The 19276-nt window shown below is 34.6% G+C and overlaps 1 long non-coding RNA gene across 1 annotated transcript in view; it reads right to left on the bottom strand.

Moving 5' to 3' along the window:
- LOC130454082 (uncharacterized) overlaps positions 1 to 19276 on the bottom strand; it is an 85737-nt gene that overhangs the window by 1826 nt on the left and 64635 nt on the right. The window lies entirely within an intron of this gene.

Raw genomic sequence — 19276 nt, 5'->3', positions numbered from 1 at the left:
TGGAGTAGGAGGCAATGGATTTTTTGAGGCAGTTGAAATGGTAAGAAACCTTAGTGTTTTACTATAATTATTATTTATTCTATAGTATGAAAAGACTTGGCATAGTCTTCACAAAAACTATTGGGTGCATTTTGAATCATGTACTAAGACTGATAGCTGTATTTGTCATTCTAGGGACAAGTGGAGTTCTAGTAAAATAGAATAGAATAAAAGTCAATAAAATATAGTTACTCAAATATACCACTACCAAACAAACCATATAATCTTTATTAAAATGAAATATTTGACACTATTCACATTCAGAGGAAAAACAATGGGAGTAGAAACACAGAAGAAAAACAACTGCTTGATTTCATGTGTCAGATGGGATGTAATTGGGGATGTAGATTCTAAATGAACATCCTAATGCAAACACCAACAACATGGAAATAGGTTCTGACCAAGAACACATGTAATACCCAGTGGAATTGCATGTGGGCTATGGGAAGGGTGGGGGAGCGGAGGGAGGAATAGAATATGATTTTTGTAACCAAGGAATAATGTTTGAAATTGACCAAATAAACATTAAAAAAAAGAAATATTTATTAATTTTTGAAATTTATATCATTTAAATTTCTTCCCCCATATCACTCTCCTTCCTTCCACTAGAAAGCCATCTCACATAAAAACTTTTTTTTGTTTTACCTACATGTTCTGTTTTAGAGTTCATACAAGTATCAGTTCTAACGTAGAAGAGTGGCAAGGGCTAGGCAATTGGAGTTAAGTGACTTGTCTAGAATCACACAGCTAGGAAATATCTGAGGTCAGATTTAAACCCAGGTCCTACTACTATCTCCAGGCCTAGCTATCATCCACTGAGCAATCTCTCTTTCCCCAAAGCTTGTTTTAAAGAAGAGAAAAATAATAAAGCTCTTTATTGCATTGAATAAATCTAAAAATATATGTTACTCACCTGTGTGCTCCACACCTCTGCAAAGATGAGGATAAAGGTATCTTCTAATTTTTCATCTTTGGAACAAAACTTGTTCTTTTTCATTTTATTTTTTTAATTTTTATATATTTATTTATTGAGTCAATTTAGAACATTATTCCTTGGTTACAAGAATCATATTATTTCCCTCCTTCCCCTCCCCTCACCCTTCCTGTAGCTGATGCACACTTTTACTGGGTATTACATGTGTCCTTGATCAAAACCCATTTCCATGTTGTTGGTGTTTGCATTAGGATGTTCATTTAGAGACTACATTCCCAGCTATGTCCCCTCAACCCATGTAATCAAGCAATTGTTTTTCTTCTGTGTTTCTATTCCCACAGTTTTCCATCTGAACCTGAATAGTGTTCTTTCTCATAGGTCCCTCCAAGTTGTTCAGGATCACTGAATTGCCACTAATGGAGAAGTCCATTATATTTGATTGTACCACAGTGTATCAGTCTCTGTATACAATGTTCTTGTGGTTCTGCTCCTCCCACTCTGCATCAATGCCTGGAGATTGTTCCAGTCTCCATGGAATTCCTCCAGTTTATTATTTCTTTGAGCACAATAGTATTCTATCACCAACATATACCACAATTTGTTCAGCCATTTGCCAATCAAAGGGTATCCCCTCATTTTCCAATTTTTTGCCACCACAAAGAGCACAGCTATGAATATTCTTGTACAAGTCTTTTTCCTTATTATCTCTTTGGGGTACAAACCCAGCAGTGGTATGGCTGGATCAAAGGGCAGACAGTCTTTTAGTGCCCTTTGGGCGTAGTTGCAAATTATCCTTCAGAATGGTTGGATCAATTCACAACTCTACCAGCAATGAATTAATGCCCCAACTTTACCACATCCCCTACAGCATTCATTACTTTCCATTGCTGTCATGTTAACCAATCTGCTGGGTGTGAGGTGATACCTTAGAGTTGTTTTGATTTGCATCTCTCTGATTATAAGAGATTTAGAACACTTCTTCATGTGCTTATTAATTGTTTTGATTTCTTTAACTGAAAATTGCTTATTCATGTCCCTTGCCCATTTATCTATTGGAGAATGGCTTGATTTTTTGTACAATTGATTTAGCTTTTTATAAATTTGAGTAATTAGACCTTTGTCAGAGGTTTTTGTTATGAAGATTGTTTCCCACTTTGTTGCTTCCCTTCTAATTTTGGTTGCATTGGTTTTGTTTGTACAAAAACTTTTTAATTTGATGTAGTCAAAATTATTTATTTTATATTTTGTGATTTTTTTTCTAGCTCTTGCTTGGTTTTAAAGTCTTTCCTTTCCCAAAGATCTGACAAGTATACTATTCTGTGTTCACCTAATTTGCTTATAGTTTCCTTCTTTATATTCAAGTCATTCACCCATTCTGAGTTTATCTTGGTGTAGGGTGTGAGACTTTGATCCAAACCTAATCTCTTCCATACTGTCTTCCAATTTTCCCAGCAATTTTTATCAAATAGTGGATTTTGGTTCCAAAAGCTGGGATCCTTAGGCTAATCATAGACTGTCTTGCTGTGGTCACTTACCCCAAGCCTGTTCCACTGATCCTCCTTTCTGTCTCTTAGCCAGTACCAAATTGTTTTGATGGCTATTTCTTTATCGTATAGTTTGAGACCTGGGACTGCAAGGCCTCCTTCCTTTGCATTTTTTTTTCATTATTTCCCTGGATATCCTTGATCTTTTGTTCTTCCAAATGAATTTTGTTATGTTTTTTTCTAATTCAGTAAAAAAGTTTTTGGTAGTTCAATGGGTATGGCACTAAATAAGTAAATTAATTTGGGTAGGATGGTCATTTTTATTATGTTAGCTCATCATACCCAGGAGCAATCATTGTTTTTCCAATTGTTTAGATCTAGTTTTAATTTTGAGGAAAGTGCTTTGTAGTTGTGTTCATATAGTTCCTATTGGTCTCAGCAGATAGGTTCCTAACTATTTTATATTGTCTAGGGATTATAAATGCAATTTCTCTTTCTAATTTTTGTTGCTGAGATGTGTTGGAAATATATAGAAATGCTGATGACTTATGTGGTTTTATTTTATTTCCTGCAACTTTGCTAAAGTTGTTGATTATTTCTACTAGCTTTTTGGTTGATTCTCTAGGATTATTTAAGTAGACCATCATATCATCTGCAAAGAGTGATAGCTTGGTCTCCTCAATGCCTGTTTTAATACCTTCAATTTCTTTTTCTTCTTTAATTGCTACAGCTAGTGTTTCTAGTACAATGCTACATAATAGAGGTGATAATGAAGTGATAATATAATAATATTATATTAATGAGGTGATAAATAATAGAGGTGATAAACAAGGAGGGCATCCTTGTTTCACTCCTGATCTTATTGAGAAGGCTTCTATTTTATGCTTCTTTTTCATTTTAGAACATTCATATCTTTAATTTTTTGGGTGGTTATTCTTCTCACTTAACATTGCTGTATTCATTGTATATATTTTTCTTTGGCTCCTCTTACTTCACTTTGAATCTGTTCATGTGAATTTTTATATGCTTCTCTGTTTTCATCATATTTGTCATTTCCTACAGGACTGTTTTACAGTATCTTTAATATACATAAGTACACACAAAATCTAATTGATTAGATGTGGAAAACATTCAAAAACAAATAAATATGATCATAAGTGAAACTCTGATACTAAGCTTTTATGCGAATCTTTTTCTGCTTGACGCTTCACTTGGGATAGCTACAATATTTCACAGTCTGACAAAAATTGTAGCTTTTTTTTTTCTAAATCAAAATTGAAATTATTTACCAGTCTATAAGAATTGTTTAATCTTCCTACATTCCTAACTATTCAGGTAATGAAATAAACAGATTATTTAATGGGGGGGAAGGGGAGAGCAATGTAATCTAAAGATTATACTTTGTGTGCATTATCCCAGAGTTTTAAAAGAATGTGGGTGACCATTTCTGATGTATAAAAAGATAAATTTCTTAGTTATGAAGATGTCTTAAAGCAACTCAACATTATCTTTAAGATGAGGGATTTTGGATCCCATTGTGAAGGGACTGCTTCTTTTTTCTTTTATATATTCCACGTGGAAATCTTTTAAATCCCAAACCTTTTTTAGGAAGGAAGAAAGGTGACTGAAAGTTGGAGGTTTTGAAAGAAAGAAGTAAGAGAGTTGAAGTTTTTATGCTTTTATAGCTTAGAAAAGGTTTTCTAGTGTTTGATATGGAAGCATTCTCCTCATATGAGCAAAAGCCAAAATCATTCATTCAAAAAATTTAAGAGTTTAAAAAGACCTCAGTACTCATGGATATAATCTGACAAATAAGTGGAGATAAAATTTCTCTAAAATGTTTCTAGGAATTGCTTTAGCAATATGCATTTATTAATAATTTTGTGGGGTTTTTTTTGTCATTTTTCAGTCCTGTCTGACTTTGTGATCCTGTTCAAGATTTTCTTGGCAAAGATAATGTATTGGTTTGTCATTTCATTTTCCAGCTTATTTTACAGATGAGGAAACTGAGCCAAGCAGGGTTAAGTGACTTGTCCAGTGTTACACAGCTAGAATCTGAGGCCATATTTGAACTCACATCTTCCTTACTCCAGACCTGGCTTTCAATTCATTGTTTCACCTACCTGCTCAATTAAAAGCTTACTACTTGCCATTCTGTGCCAAAAAAAAAAAAGATAAAAATAGTTCCTGCTTTCAAAGAGTTTACATTCTGGTGGTGAAGAAATATGTATGGTGTTAAAAATGAATAAGAGACACAAAAGTAGATACAAGATAACGCTAATGTCGGGGGGGGGCGGGCAACAAGGAAAGGCTTATAGGGGCAACAAGGAAAGGTGGCATATGAGCCAAGGAAAGCAAGTATTCTAAAAGCAGGGTGAGGAGTGAGAGTTTTCCAGGAAAGGGAGATAGTTGTTGCAAGAACCATGTCAATAGGAGATCACATGTCACATGTAATAAATAATACTTACCCCACTATAGATGAATATTAGAGCACATGGAGGAGTAACATATACAATAACTGAGAATAAGGAACGGACCAAGTTGTGAAGAAGTTGAACTTTCTAATAGAAAAATTTTTTTGGTTCCTAAAGTACAAAGGAAAGCACAGGTGAAATGATCATGCCATTGGGCAGATTGCATGTGGTTTAGAAGAGAATGACAAAAGAAGTTCAAGCACTAAATTTAAATAGTTTCTTCAGGGGGGTTATCTGAGAAAGGGGAGAACTGTAAGGCAGCAGTATTGGGGATAGCAGGTTCTAGTTTGGGTTTTTTTTAGGAGAAAGGGAGAGATTTAGGCACAACTATAGGCAACAGAGAAGGAATGAGTAGATAGAGAGACAGTGATAAGAGGGATAATATTCTGGAGAAGATACTATATACTAGAATCAAAGAGACATTTGGCTTTTCAAAAATAATATTTACATCACTATCAGAGTTAGAAGTGAAAGAGGAGAAAGTAGAGAATAATGTTGAGGTTGTGAAATGAGGAAAATAACGATCTCGTAGTCAATGGCCTCAACTTTTCTATGAAGAATGAGGTAAGTTACTTAGCTGAGAGGATGGACTTGAAGAAAGAAGAGCAAGTTTAGAATAGACATTGAAAAGAGTAGGAGACAGGATTGTCTTGTTGCAGTAAGAGATCAGTTGAGATTAAATAATACTGACCCAGCCAGTATGATTTTCTGACTTCTTCTACCACCATTCAGCAGCATGCAAGCAGCATCAAAGGAAGCAGATAATCAGTTTAATCCAAGGCTGGTATGTATCCCAACATGATATGTTGTGGGAAAAGATTATGGAATAAGAAATTTTAGCATATAAGATAGTGGAAATTTGAACTTATTCAAAAGGAATCAAAATTGAAATGGGAGGAAAATCTGGGAAAGTAGGTATTGGAAGTCATAGTGATGATGAATAAATTCAAGGATAATAAAGAGATACAAAGAGATGGGACAAAAAAAAGATTTGATCAGATAAAGAATTTTAGTTCTTCAACATGGAAATGGAAATACATGCTAAATGGCAAGATCAAAGTTATGACTCATCATGTGTAGTGCTAAAATAAAGTTGATAAAGTTTATCAGATTTAGAAAGATTAAGGAACTATATGTTTGGATATTTGAGGGAATATCAACAAGAAGTGATCCCTTCTGGAAGACCTTAAGTGAACAATCCTATATTTTTGTGTAGAAGTCATTCTAGTGCCAGAAAAATTAGGAGATTTCATTCATTATCATAGTTACTGTGATTAGTAACTGGTATGCCCTATAAAGCCCATTCTTATGTATATCAACAGTTCCTAGTCAGGCAGATGATGCCTATGTAGTAAGTTGAGTCTCAGAAGAATGCACAAAAAAGGACCAGTGCTGAAAGTCACTCTCTCCTTTATCCACATACTGAGAAAGTCTCCTACTTTCCATTTGGACATCACAGTTCACAGATCCTGAAGTAAATAGGAAAGAACTGGTGGGTTTTTATTTATTTATTTTATTTTATTTGGTCAATTTCAAATATTATTTCTTGGTTACAAAAATAATATTCTATTCCTTCCTCCTCCCCCCCCCCCAGCCCTGCCCTTTGCCGATGCGCAATTCCACTGGGTATTACATGTGTTCTTGATCAGAACCTATTACCAGGCTATTGGTGTTTGCACTAGGATGTTCATTTAGAGTCTACATCCCCAGTAATATCCCCCTTGACCCATGTAATCAAGCAGTTGTTTTTCTTCTGTGTTTCTACGCCCACAGTTTTTCCTCTGAATGTGGATAGCATCTTTCTCATACATCTCTCCGAGTTGTTCAGGATCACTGCATTGACACTAATGGAGAAGTCCATTGCTTTCGTTTGTACCACAGTGTATCAGTCTCTGTGTACAATATTCTTATGGTTCTGCTATGGCTGGATCAAAGGGCAGACAGTCTTTTAGCACTCTTAGAGCATTGTTCCAAATTGTCCTCCAAAATTGGGTTGGGTCAATTCACAACTCCACCAGCAATGAATTAATGTCCTAACTTTGCCACATCCCCTCCAGCATTCACTACTTTCCTTTGCTGTCATGTTAACCAATCTGCTGGGTGTGAGGTGATACCTCAGACTTGTTTTGATTTGCATCTCTCTGATTATAAGAGATTTAGAACACTTTTTCATGTGCTTATTAATGGTTTTGATTTCTTTGACTGAAAATTGTCCATTCATGTCCCTTACCCATTTATCTATTGGAGAATGACTTGATTTTTTTGTACAATTGATTTAGCTCTTTGTAAATTTCAGTAATTAGACCTTCTTCAGAGGTTTTTCTTATGAAGATTATTTCCCAATTTGATACTTCCCTTCTAATTTTGGTTACATTGGTTTTGTTTGTACAAAACCTTTTTAATTTGATGTAATCAAAATTATTTATTTTACATTTTGTGACTTTTTCTAAGTCTTGCTTGGTTTTAAAATCCTTTCACAAAGGTCTGACATATATACTCTTCTGTGTTCACATAATTTGCTTATAGTGAGGTGTTGATCCAAACCTAATCTCTCCCATACAGTCTTCCAATTTTCTCAGAAGTATTTTATCAATTTTTATCAAATAGTGGATTTTGGTCCCTAAAGCTGGGACCTTTGGGCTTACAATAGATTGTCTAGCTGAAGTCACTTACCCCAAGTTAATTCCACTGATCCTCCTTTCTGTCTCTTAGTCAGTATCATATTGTTTTGATGACCACTGCTTTATAGTATAGTTTGAGATCTGGGACTGCAATGCCATCTTCCTTTGCATTTTTTTTTCATGATTTCCCTGGATATCCTTGATCTTTTTTCTTCCATTTCTTCCAAATTAAATTATAATATATATATATATATATATATTTATATATATAATATAACTTATAACAAAGTTAAACCATAACAGGTTTTTTTCTGGGTATGGCACTAAATAAGTAAATAAGTGTGGGTAGGATGGTCATATTTATTATGTTATCTAATCCTCCTCTTGAGCAATTAATGTTTTTCCAATTGTTTAGATCTAGTTTTAATTGTGTGGAAATGTTTTGTAGTTGTGTTCATATAGTGCCCGTGTTTGTCTCGGCAGATAGATTCCTAAGTATTTTATATTGTCTAGGGTGATTTTAAATGGAATTTCTCTTTCTAATTTTTGCTGCTGAGCTGTGTTGGAGATATATAGAAATGCTGATGACTTATATGGGTTTATTTTATTTCCTGCACCTTTGCTAAAGTTGTTGATTATATCCACTAGCTTTTTAGTTGATTCTCCAGGATTCTTTAAGTAGACCATCATATCATCCACAAAGAAGGATAGCTTGTTCTATTCCTTGCCAATTTTAATACCTTCAATTTATTTTTCTTCTCTAATTGCTACTGCTAGTGTTTCTAGTACAATGTTAAATAATAGCGGTGATGATGGGCATCCTTGTTTCACTCCTGATCTTATTGGGAATGCATCTAGTTTATCCCCATTGCACATGATGTTGGGTGATGGTTTTAGATAGTTTTCAGTAGGAATGAGTGTTGTATTTTGTGAGACTTTTTCTGAGTCTATTGAGATAATCATGTGTTTTTTGTTGGTTTGCTTGTTGATATTGTCAATTATGTGGATGGTTTTCCTAATATTGAACCATCCTTGCATGCCTGATATAAATCCCACCTGACCATAGTGAATAACCCTCCTGATCACTTGCTGGAGTCTTTTTGCTAGTATCTTATTTAAGATTTTTGCATCTATGTTCATTAAGGAAATTGGTCTATAGTTATCTTTCTCTATTTTTGCCCTGCCTGACTTTGGAATCAGTACCATATTTGTGTCATAAAAGGAATTTGGTAGAACTCCGTCTTTGCTTATTATATCAAATAGTTTGTATAGTATTGGGATTAGCTGTTCTTTGAATGTTTGATAAAATTTGCTTGTGAATCCATCAGGCCCTGGGAATTTTTTCTTACGGAGTTCTTTGATGGCTTGTTCAATTTCTTTTTCTGATATGGGGCTATTTAAGAATTTTAATTCTTCTTCTGTTAATCTTGCTAATTTATATTTTTATAAATATTCATCCATATCACCTAGATTGACATATTTATTGCCGTATAATTGGGCAAAATAGTTTTTAATGATTGCCTTAATTTCCTCTTCATTGGAGGTGAGGTCTCCCTTTTAATCTATGATACTGTTAATTTCATTTTCTGCTTTCCTTTTTTAATTAGATTGACAAGTACTTTCTCTATTTTGTTTTTTTTTAATACCAGCTTCTAATCTTATTAATTAGTTCAATAGTTCTATCACTTTTTATTTTATTAATTTTTCCTTAATTTTTAGGATCTCTAAATTAGTTTTCTTCCAGGAGTTTTTAATTTGTTTTCTTTCATTGCAGGTCCAATTCATTTACCTCTGCCCTCCCTAATTTGTTAATATATGAACTCAAGGATATAAATTGCCCCCCGAGTACTGCTTTGGCTGCATCCCATAGATTTTGAAAGGATGTCTAATCACTGTCATTTTCTTCAGTGAAATTATTAATTGTTTCTATGATTTGTTCTCTAACTGATTTTGGCGAATCATATTATTTAATTTCAAATTAAATTTTGATTTGGCTCTCCATGTACCCTTATTCATCATTATTTTTATTGTGTTATGATCTGAAAAGGTTGCATTTATTATTTCTGCTTTACTGCATTTGTTTGCCATGTTTATGTCTTAGTACATGATCAATCTTTGTGAATGTACCATGTGCTGCTGAAAAGAAGGCATATTCCTTTTTGTCCCTCAGTATTTATTTTTCTCCATATATCTATTAGCTCTAATTTTTCTAATATTTCATTCACCACTTTAACCTCTTTCTTATTTATTTTTTATTTGATTTATCTAAATTTGATAGTGGTAGATTCAAGTCTTCCACTACCATAGTTTTACTATCTATTTCCTCCTTCAATTCCACTAGTTTCTCCTTTAGAAATCTGGATGCTATACCATTTGGTGCATACATGTTGATTACTGATATTTCCTCATTGTCTATACTCCCTTTTATCAGGATGTATTTACCTTCCCTATCCCTTTTAATCAGATCTATTTTACTTTGGCTTTTTCAGATATCATGTATGCAACTCCTGCCTTCTTTCTATCAGTTGAGGTCAATGGGTTTTGCTCCAACCTTTAATTCTAACCTTGTGAGTATCTACCCACCTCAGGTGTGTTTCTTGTTGACAACATATGGTAGGATTTTGGATTCTAAGCTACTCTCATATTTGTTTTCATTTTTTTGGGGAGAGTTCATCCCATTCATGTTCAAAGTTATGTGTGTCACTTGTGTATTCCCCATCATTTTGATATTGCTATTTTCTTTTAAACCAGTGGTTTACTTTTGATCAATCACCCTAATCCCCTCCCTTAATATGCTTCCCTTTCTGGCTGCTCCATTTTTGTTCCCTTCTTATTTATTTTTAGGGTCTGTTAAATTCTTTCCCCCCTCTCTTTCCCTCCCTTTTTGTACTCCCCCCTTCCTACCCCACCTTAGTTTTCCCGTATCAATCTCCCTGTAGGATAAGATAGAATTCAAGACCCCAATGGATCTAGATGCTCTTCCCTCTCAGAATTGATTTCTCTGAGAGTAAGGACTAAGTATGAAATATTAGCACTCTCTTCCTTTCTCTCTTATAAGAGTATTCTTCCCCTCCCCTTCCCATGTGTATCTTTGTATGATAAAGATTATCTTATTTATTTTATATCTTCAAGTTTCTCTTGGTGCCATCATCAATTCTCCCCACTCCCTTTTTCTTTTTGCATATCATCTTAAAGCCCTCAATGTCCCAAATTACTCCTGTGAATGATTCTTCTAATTACTATAAAAGTGAATATAATTTTTGAGTTACAAATCATATTTTCTGCATATATAAATATATATAATTTGATCTAATTATAGTCCTTAAAGAAGAGAGTTTGAATAAAAAACATTTTCCCCTTTTTTTCTTAATTACCTTTTCATGTTTCTCTTGATCTTTGAATCCCAAGGGCCTAGAGGTGCCCCTTACTCCCTCGCTGATTCTGGCGCATACTAGCTCTGACTCTGGCTCCGTAGGTGGGGTGGGGAAGGGTAGATCACCTCACGTTTTGATGGGAGATTTCTCACCCCCTTATAGTGTGGAAATGCCCAAATCCCACCTGCCTTTAATGCTGCGCCCTACTGTAGTGTCCCTTCATTCTTATGAATTTGGTTTTTTTGCTCTTTTGAGGTAGTCTACATTGGTGGGTGCTAAGGAGAGGAAGAGTCTTGTGTCTAGACTGCCACCATGTTTATCCAGAAGTCAACTGATGGGTTTTTATTTGAATTATCATACCACTGGGCAGATTGCAGGTGGTTTAGAAAAGAGTGATAAAAGAAGTCCAAGCACTAAATTTCACTGATCTTTATGTAGAAGCCTGAAAGGGAAGAGAAACTTAATTTATTCTAACTAGGCTTATCTAGTTTGAATGACAGAAATGCCTAATCATTTCACACTACTGAAGAGCAGATGTTTTTGAGCAAGTCCTGGTATATACTTGTACAAGCATCTATGGGTCCCAAGTTGATATCCATGGAGGCTCCTGGGCTCTCTTGCAATTAAAGACACTGTCAATTATCATGGCATGTCCTCAAGTCTGGTCTTGTGGCATAAAACTCATCCAGATATAAAGATTCCTGATTTATTTTCTTTCTTATTTTTATATTTCCCCTCTTTCCTAAACTCTAGATATGATACCTCATTTCTATTAAAGTATAGATAGAAATAGTATATTGTAATTTAATTAAAATTGAGAAAATAAAAAAAAATTAAGAAGGTAGGAAATATACCCCTAATTCATTCAGGTATTCTATTATTAGTTGTTTTTTTGTGTTGTTTTTTTTTTCAAAATTGTCAGATGAGTCAGAATTTCAAAAAAGAAAACAATTAAAGTTTGTCATTACAGCTGTAGAAGGAATTGCCTTCTTCCCACTGGAGATCATTAGGGAGCTCAGACAGTTTTTCACAGACCTATGCCACACTATACTACCCTGGGAACTCACTGATAAGTAAACCTGGCTTAGGGAAGTGACTTTTCCCCTATGTCTTTAAATTCTTTCCCAATGTTTATCACTCTCTGCCCTTTCAGGAAAAAATAATCTGGTTTAATGAGTAATGGATTCCTGAAAAGGTCATGGCCCTGAGCAGGAGGTAGACCTGCCACCTAGCTTATCTTTGCTCTGGTTTCCTCATTGCTTCCCCCTATAAGTTCTGAAATGATGGAAAGTAGGAAACAGGGACCACTATTTACCTTAGAGAACACATAATCAAGAAGCAAAGGAAAATGAAAGAGTTCTATCACACACAGACCCCAGCAAGAGCCTTGTCACACTGAGTCCTTATTTAGTTCTCTCACACCTGGTGGTACTAGTTTATTTTCGGGAGAGGCTACTATAATACTTAAAAGAAGTCCTAAATTTGTGGATAATCCATTCTAAGGGTTCTAGCTATTTTTTGTGTGATGGATACCTTTGGAAATCTGGTGAAGCTGATATACCCATTCTCAGAATAAGGTATTTAAATGCATAAAGTAAAATGCATAGAATTACAAAGGAAACCAATTATATTGAAATACATTAATCTAAATATTTTTTAAAGTTCTTTGTCCCAAAGATAGAAATCCTGTATTGTCCAATCTCCTAATTTTACACATGAGAAATCTGAGAACTAAAGGAGAAGTGAATTACCCAGTATCATCAAGAAATCCAGTATCAACAAATGCACTGATGCAGAGTGAAATAAGCAGAACCAGGAGAACATTGTACACAATAACAGCAATATTTGTGAAATGATCAAATGTGAGAGAATTAGATATTGTCAGCAATACAAAGATGTAGGACAATTCTGAGGGACTTATGAGAAAGATGCTATCCACCTCCAGAGAAAGCACTGTTGGAGTTGGAATGTAGATGAAAGGATATGATTTTTCAATTGTTTCTTTGGATATGTCTTGAGGTTTTGTTTTATAATATTATTCACTTATGAAAATGAATACTATAGAAACATGTTTTATGTGATAATACATGTTTAACCCAAATAGAATTGCTTGCCAGCACCAGGAGAGGAGAGGGAAGAAGAGAGAAGGTTTGGATCATATGACTTTGGAAAATTAATGTGGAAATTTGTTATTACATTTAATTAGTAAAAAGAAAGAAAAAAAAGCAAAAAAACCCTGAAAAAAATAATGAAATTTAATGTTAGTTCTGGGATTCAAACTAGGATTAGTTCTTAAACCAAAGTTTCCTAACTCCAATTTCAGCATTCTGCATTACTGGATCACATTCCAGTCCTGAGGTTTGCATCATACACTATAACCAAATGGACCACTGATTGCACTGTGGGAAATAAGTTCTGTGAGCAGTAAGTCCAAGTTCTCACACACCATTCCCATCCCATTTTTTTTTAAAGAAAAGACTAGAAATATATGAGGAAGGCAAGAGACAAGGGTGGATATTTGGGGACTGAGAGAAATGAAATGTTTAGAAGGTCCAGAAAAAGATTTGAGTTATCTTTCCTGACCCTCCTACTTTCTTTACACTTTCTTATCCCTAGACTTGAAAAAATGGGATTTTCTCACTAGAGAATATATATCTTTTAGACATCTTGACCTAGAGGCTAACAACAGTAAGGGGATTTTTTAGTGTGCCATAGGAATGTGGCATTTTATCATAAAGCTAGGAAGAGTGAAAGAGATGGAAAACTGAGTTAGCACTATCTTAATTTTTCTGTTCTCAAGGGTTCCACTTGAGATCCAGTGTTTAGTATAAAAGTCTCTACTACTTGAGATTATATCTTCCTAAACATCTAGCAGGCTTATAACCAATGTGTTCAAATTCTTCCTCTGGTCCTCTTGACATTTCATGGACAAAAGTATAACATATAGACTGTACATTATTGTGCAAACATAATTAGGCAAATATGGATCAGACCTCATATGTAGTAAAAAAATCCCTACAAAGTGGCCAAAGTTTGCTTATAAATAAAATAATATTTTTATGAATTGTAAATGTTTATTTTGTATTTCAGTGAAAACTGAGTCTAACAAGATGAAATTTTGTAGTGAGATCCTAAATAAAAGGACGGGCTTATATGCATTTCATTTGTAAGAGATTCATGATGTTCTTAATGGTCATACCCCTACCTGCATTCCACTTATGAACTGTTTAACAACTACAGAATATCAGAAGTTATTGAATTTTTTCAAGATCTTTTAGGTCTTTCTTCAGGTTATAATACATTAAGAAAATTTCAATTAAAAAAGAATCTAAAGTAAATATGTAGGAAAAATCAAGTAGTACAATAATGTCCAATTCTGTCCATTCCTGCTTATATAAGAAGCGGTTTAATTTAATGCAAACTCTCATATTGGTAGTGCTCAAGGTTGTTTGTAAGAAGGGGTTGTGTTGTAGTTGGAATATTTCTCAGGATTCACCACCTGCCAACAACACTGCCTTGCTACCTGTTGGTGACACCAATCACAGGTCCTTTTGCATGCTCCCTTAAAGCCTTTTGACACTGTGGCTCTGTTTAGCTCTAACAACATCCTCTCCCTCCATTTCTACTGGTAATGTTATATGAAATTTTGTTCTTTGTTTGAAGCTATTATTTACTAAGATCCTTTGGAACTATTATTTTTTGGGGGGGGGCTTCTTCCTATGTGGGAGTAAGGAAGAATGTTGTGACTCTTTTATGTTACTGCCTGGTGACAAATAACTATTAAAAAGGTGGTCATGGAGGGTAGCTCTTTTATTAATAATATTTTTTAATTATACCAGTCAGGACACAAAAGAGCTATGTGGGAATTCCCTCAAGACCTTTAATTAATCAATTAATTAACTAATTAAATTAAAAGTTTGTTCACTCATTTATTTATTTATTCATTCATTCATTTATCATGTGTTATTTTATTTATTTATCCATGTATTCATGTATTCATTCATTCCTTCCTTCATTTATTTATTATGATCTCCCATCCTCCCTCCAACATCAAGGAGTGGAAAGTCTCTTAGTTATTACTCCTTTTCAGATTAGAGTAAGTCATTTCATCTCCTATGATGTCCAGACAACTAGGCTCATAGGCCCTACAAATTGCTTGTAAGTTTCAATAAGCCTACCAGATTTTATGAAAAGGAGAAGAAAAGGAGATGAAATGGTCACCTTTATTCTGCCTTCTTGATGCTGAGCCAAGATTCTCTCTTATACTGTTTCTTAGAGTTATGGAAGTTGAGCTTAAGAATGTTTCCTTGCTTTTAGAAAGGCTTTTTATACTTTTCCTATGTATAGCCCTTTAGAGTGTCCTCATTTTTGTTCCCACAAATCTTCTGTTTTCTTTTTTTCTTCAGAGTTTCCATGCTCTAACAAGACCGTTGCCCTTTATCTTCTTTTATCTACCTCCTATCCCTTAGGAATACAAACAGTGGGCTAGGACCTTTCCTATTAGTTCTATAAGAGCTAATTTCCTGGGCTACTCTAATTTTGTACCTGGTAGAGGTCCATTGGGACTTCTGTCCCTGGCACCCAAAAAGATTCATTGGAATCGCTGGAACAGTGTATTCCTCTCCTTATGAGAATAGTTATCAAATGAGCAATAGGTAGGGCCTGTGTTGGAGATATAATTTCTAAAGGAAAGACATTATTTGGTAGCACTAATGCCAGCTCCTGATTGTATAGAACTTTACAGGATATAATTTAATTTAATGAGCATTTATGTGCCAGACATTATGCTATTTGTAGGAGTTACAAAACCAAAAACGAAACAGTCTGTTCCTTCAAGGATCTTATATTCTAATGCAGAAAACAACATAAACACAAGTAAGAAATATAAAACACATTCAAAGTAAATTCTGTAGGTGTGGATAATGGGAACATTAACTATAGGGGGAATCAGAAAATGACTTATGTAGAAGCTAGACATTTAGTTGTTCATTGAACTGAACCAGAAATTCCAAGAGAAAGATAAGAATGGAGAATATTATAGGAAAAGACAGTTATTTCCTCACAACAACCCTGATTTTGCATGTTTGTTTTTAAGTTAAAATGTCTTCCAAACTAACCAATAGGAATTTTAGTCATATATATTCAATAGCTGAATAGTCTTGTTTTCAAAGAAAATTCTCTTTGTTATGTGATTTGTCATATTCCATGTGCCTCATCTTATTATAGCCAATTATTAAAAAAAATTCTATGGTTTTCATTCCTAGTTCTAGTGGGAAATTTGGGGTGTGGTTTCATTTTCAAAGATTTTCAAAGGGAGTTAGAATAATTATATTGTTGTTCTGTTGTTTGGGTCATTTCCAATTCTCCATGATTCTATTTTTGGGTTTTCTTGGCAAACTGCTATAGTGGTTTGCTATTTCCTTCTCCAACTCATTTTATAGATGAAGAAATTGAAGCAAACAGGGTTATATGACTTGCAAAGGATCACATAGTAAATGTCTAAGGCTAATTTGAACTCAAGAATATAAATCTTTCTGACTCCAGGAATGACTATTTATCTACTGTTTTACGTAAATTTCCAGAGAGATAATTGCTAACATTTATGCAGTGTTTTAAAAGTGTCTTTATGAAACCCTTTACATATATCATCTAATTTAGTATTTGACTTACATAGAAAACATGAACCATAATATGATTTGCTTTAGGGCATAATTTGCTGCACTGGTAATACTTTAGGACTTTTTTGTTGACTACAGTGATCCCTCACCTATTGCATGAGTTATGCTCCAGAGACCAGCCCTGCCTCCCATGATAGGTGAAAATCCAGGAAGTAGAGGGAGAGGAAACAGACTGATGCTCCAGTCATTGAGTCAATCAGTGCCCAGGATACAGAACACAGCTCTGTAGTTGATTTTTCATTCCTTTCATTCCCTAAGACAATAGTGTGCCATGTACAATCTCACATTGGCTAAGTTGCAAAAACAGTAGTACTGCATTTCCATTGTATACAATAACATGTATTCATCTGCAAAATCCCACAATATAATGAAAACTCCACGATACAGAATTAGATTTTTTTTTAACCCATGATACAGTGAAGCCGCAATAAATGAACCACAATATAGCAAGGGACAACTCTTAGCTGTCTAATGTTTTTGGGTACAATTATATGACCAATATTGGCCTTCTTTAGCACTTTTCAAAGGAGTGGCTGTTCTAAAACTGCATAGGGGTGTCTTTTACCTGATCCTCACCTGAGGTTTTCTCTGTCCCTTTTACCTTAATGATCATTGTTTGTTTTATAACAAATAAAATTGCATTTGGTTAAAAAAAGTTGTGTCCCACAACACTGCTTCAACAAAAGTGGTATAAGTTTAATGACCCCCACTTGATAGATGAAGAAATTAAGACTGAGAAAATTTCCTGTCCCTGTTCACATAGCTAATAAGTAGTAGACCTCAGGTCCAATTCTGTCCTTATGTTAAGTCCAATTCTCTTCCCACTCTAAAATGGTATGTTGTCAGGGTACTCTTGGCAGAAAGGAAGCAGGTCTGGCAATATTTTCTGTCTTTAGTGCCTTACTCTTTATGGATACCCTTTCTAAAAACTAGCTCAAAACCATGATGATCAGTCATTGACTTTTAGAAGTATTCACTCATTTTTTAATATCTTTGCTATGTATTTCTTCCCACCAAAGAATCAGTCTATTCTTCCTCTCTTTACCTGGTAAGTCTGGCTATCCAAGGCCTTGAGAATGTTATGGGGTCACATAAACAGAGAGGAAAGAATTCCTAATTCCATAGAGAACATTTAAACCGAAAATTGCAGACACATCTGTGTGATTCACTCAGAGCGGAAATGAAACTTATAGATTGCTCTTGCTGCCCTCCTCTTTCCCTGACGCTTTACTTTTGAGTTGTTACTGAGAGAGCGATGGCACAATGTCAAGCTATTTTTGTCAAGTATGGAAAACTCTATTAGCCACATTAAGCAAAGCAGAACTTATTCTGGTCACTACATATATTAGCCAATAGACACTTCCTAATATACTAGGCACCAACAAAAATGTGTTTATATAGTCATCGTGGAAATTGTCAGACAATATATCACTCGACAGCTGTCACATAAAGTAAAGCATTAAGGAGAATGCTTAGGGAGATTTTTATGTTGTTCTAGAAACTCAATCCTAATAAATCATCTTGCTGAATGGGGCCCTCTTTCTAGCTTTCTGTTATAGACATTGTACATAATCATATTTGGGTTGGCTTATGGAATACTCAAGCTACAGGGAGATGATGACCAAGCTGACTTGATAGAGTATGTTACTTTTCCTCTCGGTTATCATCCTTTGGGATGGTACACATAATGACAAATAATTGATACCTACCAAATAATTGCACATATTTTCAAGTTCTGAAAAAAGCATAACATGTGGAGTCAAGAAGAGTATGACATGCTTTGAATTCCATCATGGAAATTTACTGGCTGATTGAACATTAGCAAGTCATTTAACTCAGTTCAAAAATCTAGTAGGTAAGTCATCTGTCTAGCATAATAATTTAGAAGCAGTATGATGTAGTAGATAGAGTCCTGAACTTGGAGTCAAGAAAACTTGGGTTCAAATCTTTCCCATGACATTTGCTAGTTCTGGGGTCCTGGAGGAGTTAACCACTGTGGAATTCAATTCCCCCTCTGAAAATGAGGGGGTAAATGACCTTTGAGATATTTTTCCAAGTAATAACCAATATAGTCTATCACACATGATTGTTATAAGGATTACTCAATCATAAACTTTTATTAATTACCGATGTAAAAGTCAGCCCCTGCCCTCAAGGTGCCCGTAACGGAGTGAGACAGTTTATGTTTAACAATTTGCAAACTAAAAGTGCAATATCAATGAAGGCAATTGATATTATTGCCATTATGATTTTTGTTGCATGCTTCAACCTTGAGGGATTCCAGTGGAAGGCAAAGAGGAATGTGTCTCTTTAGAAGTTCAGATATAAATGATTTCTTCTCCCTTGTCCTCATTACAAAATGAGTTTCTCCCACCATCTTCCACCAAAACTTCCTTTCAGCCATATTCTGACAGAAACAAGAAGCAAGGTGAAGTACAATGTTATGATGATCTCTATAGAAATATATTTTTGAAGTTTAATTTGGGTTCATCTTTTACCTGGCAAAATGATGGGAAAAACTATGTAATAACTTTTCCCTGCTCTCTTCCTCAGCTCCTAAAGGTAAATATAGCTACACCATTCTAATTTTTTTTCTAACCTCGCATTTTCTTTCCATTATTTTTAATTAGATTTCTAAAAGAGGCGCTTTTGGGGGTAGGGATCAATTCTCT

Source organism: Monodelphis domestica, chromosome 4 (assembly GCF_027887165.1).
Source record: "Monodelphis domestica isolate mMonDom1 chromosome 4, mMonDom1.pri, whole genome shotgun sequence".
Classification (NCBI taxonomy): domain Eukaryota; kingdom Metazoa; phylum Chordata; class Mammalia; order Didelphimorphia; family Didelphidae; genus Monodelphis; species Monodelphis domestica.
This window is presented reverse-complemented; position numbering and strand designations above follow the sequence as displayed.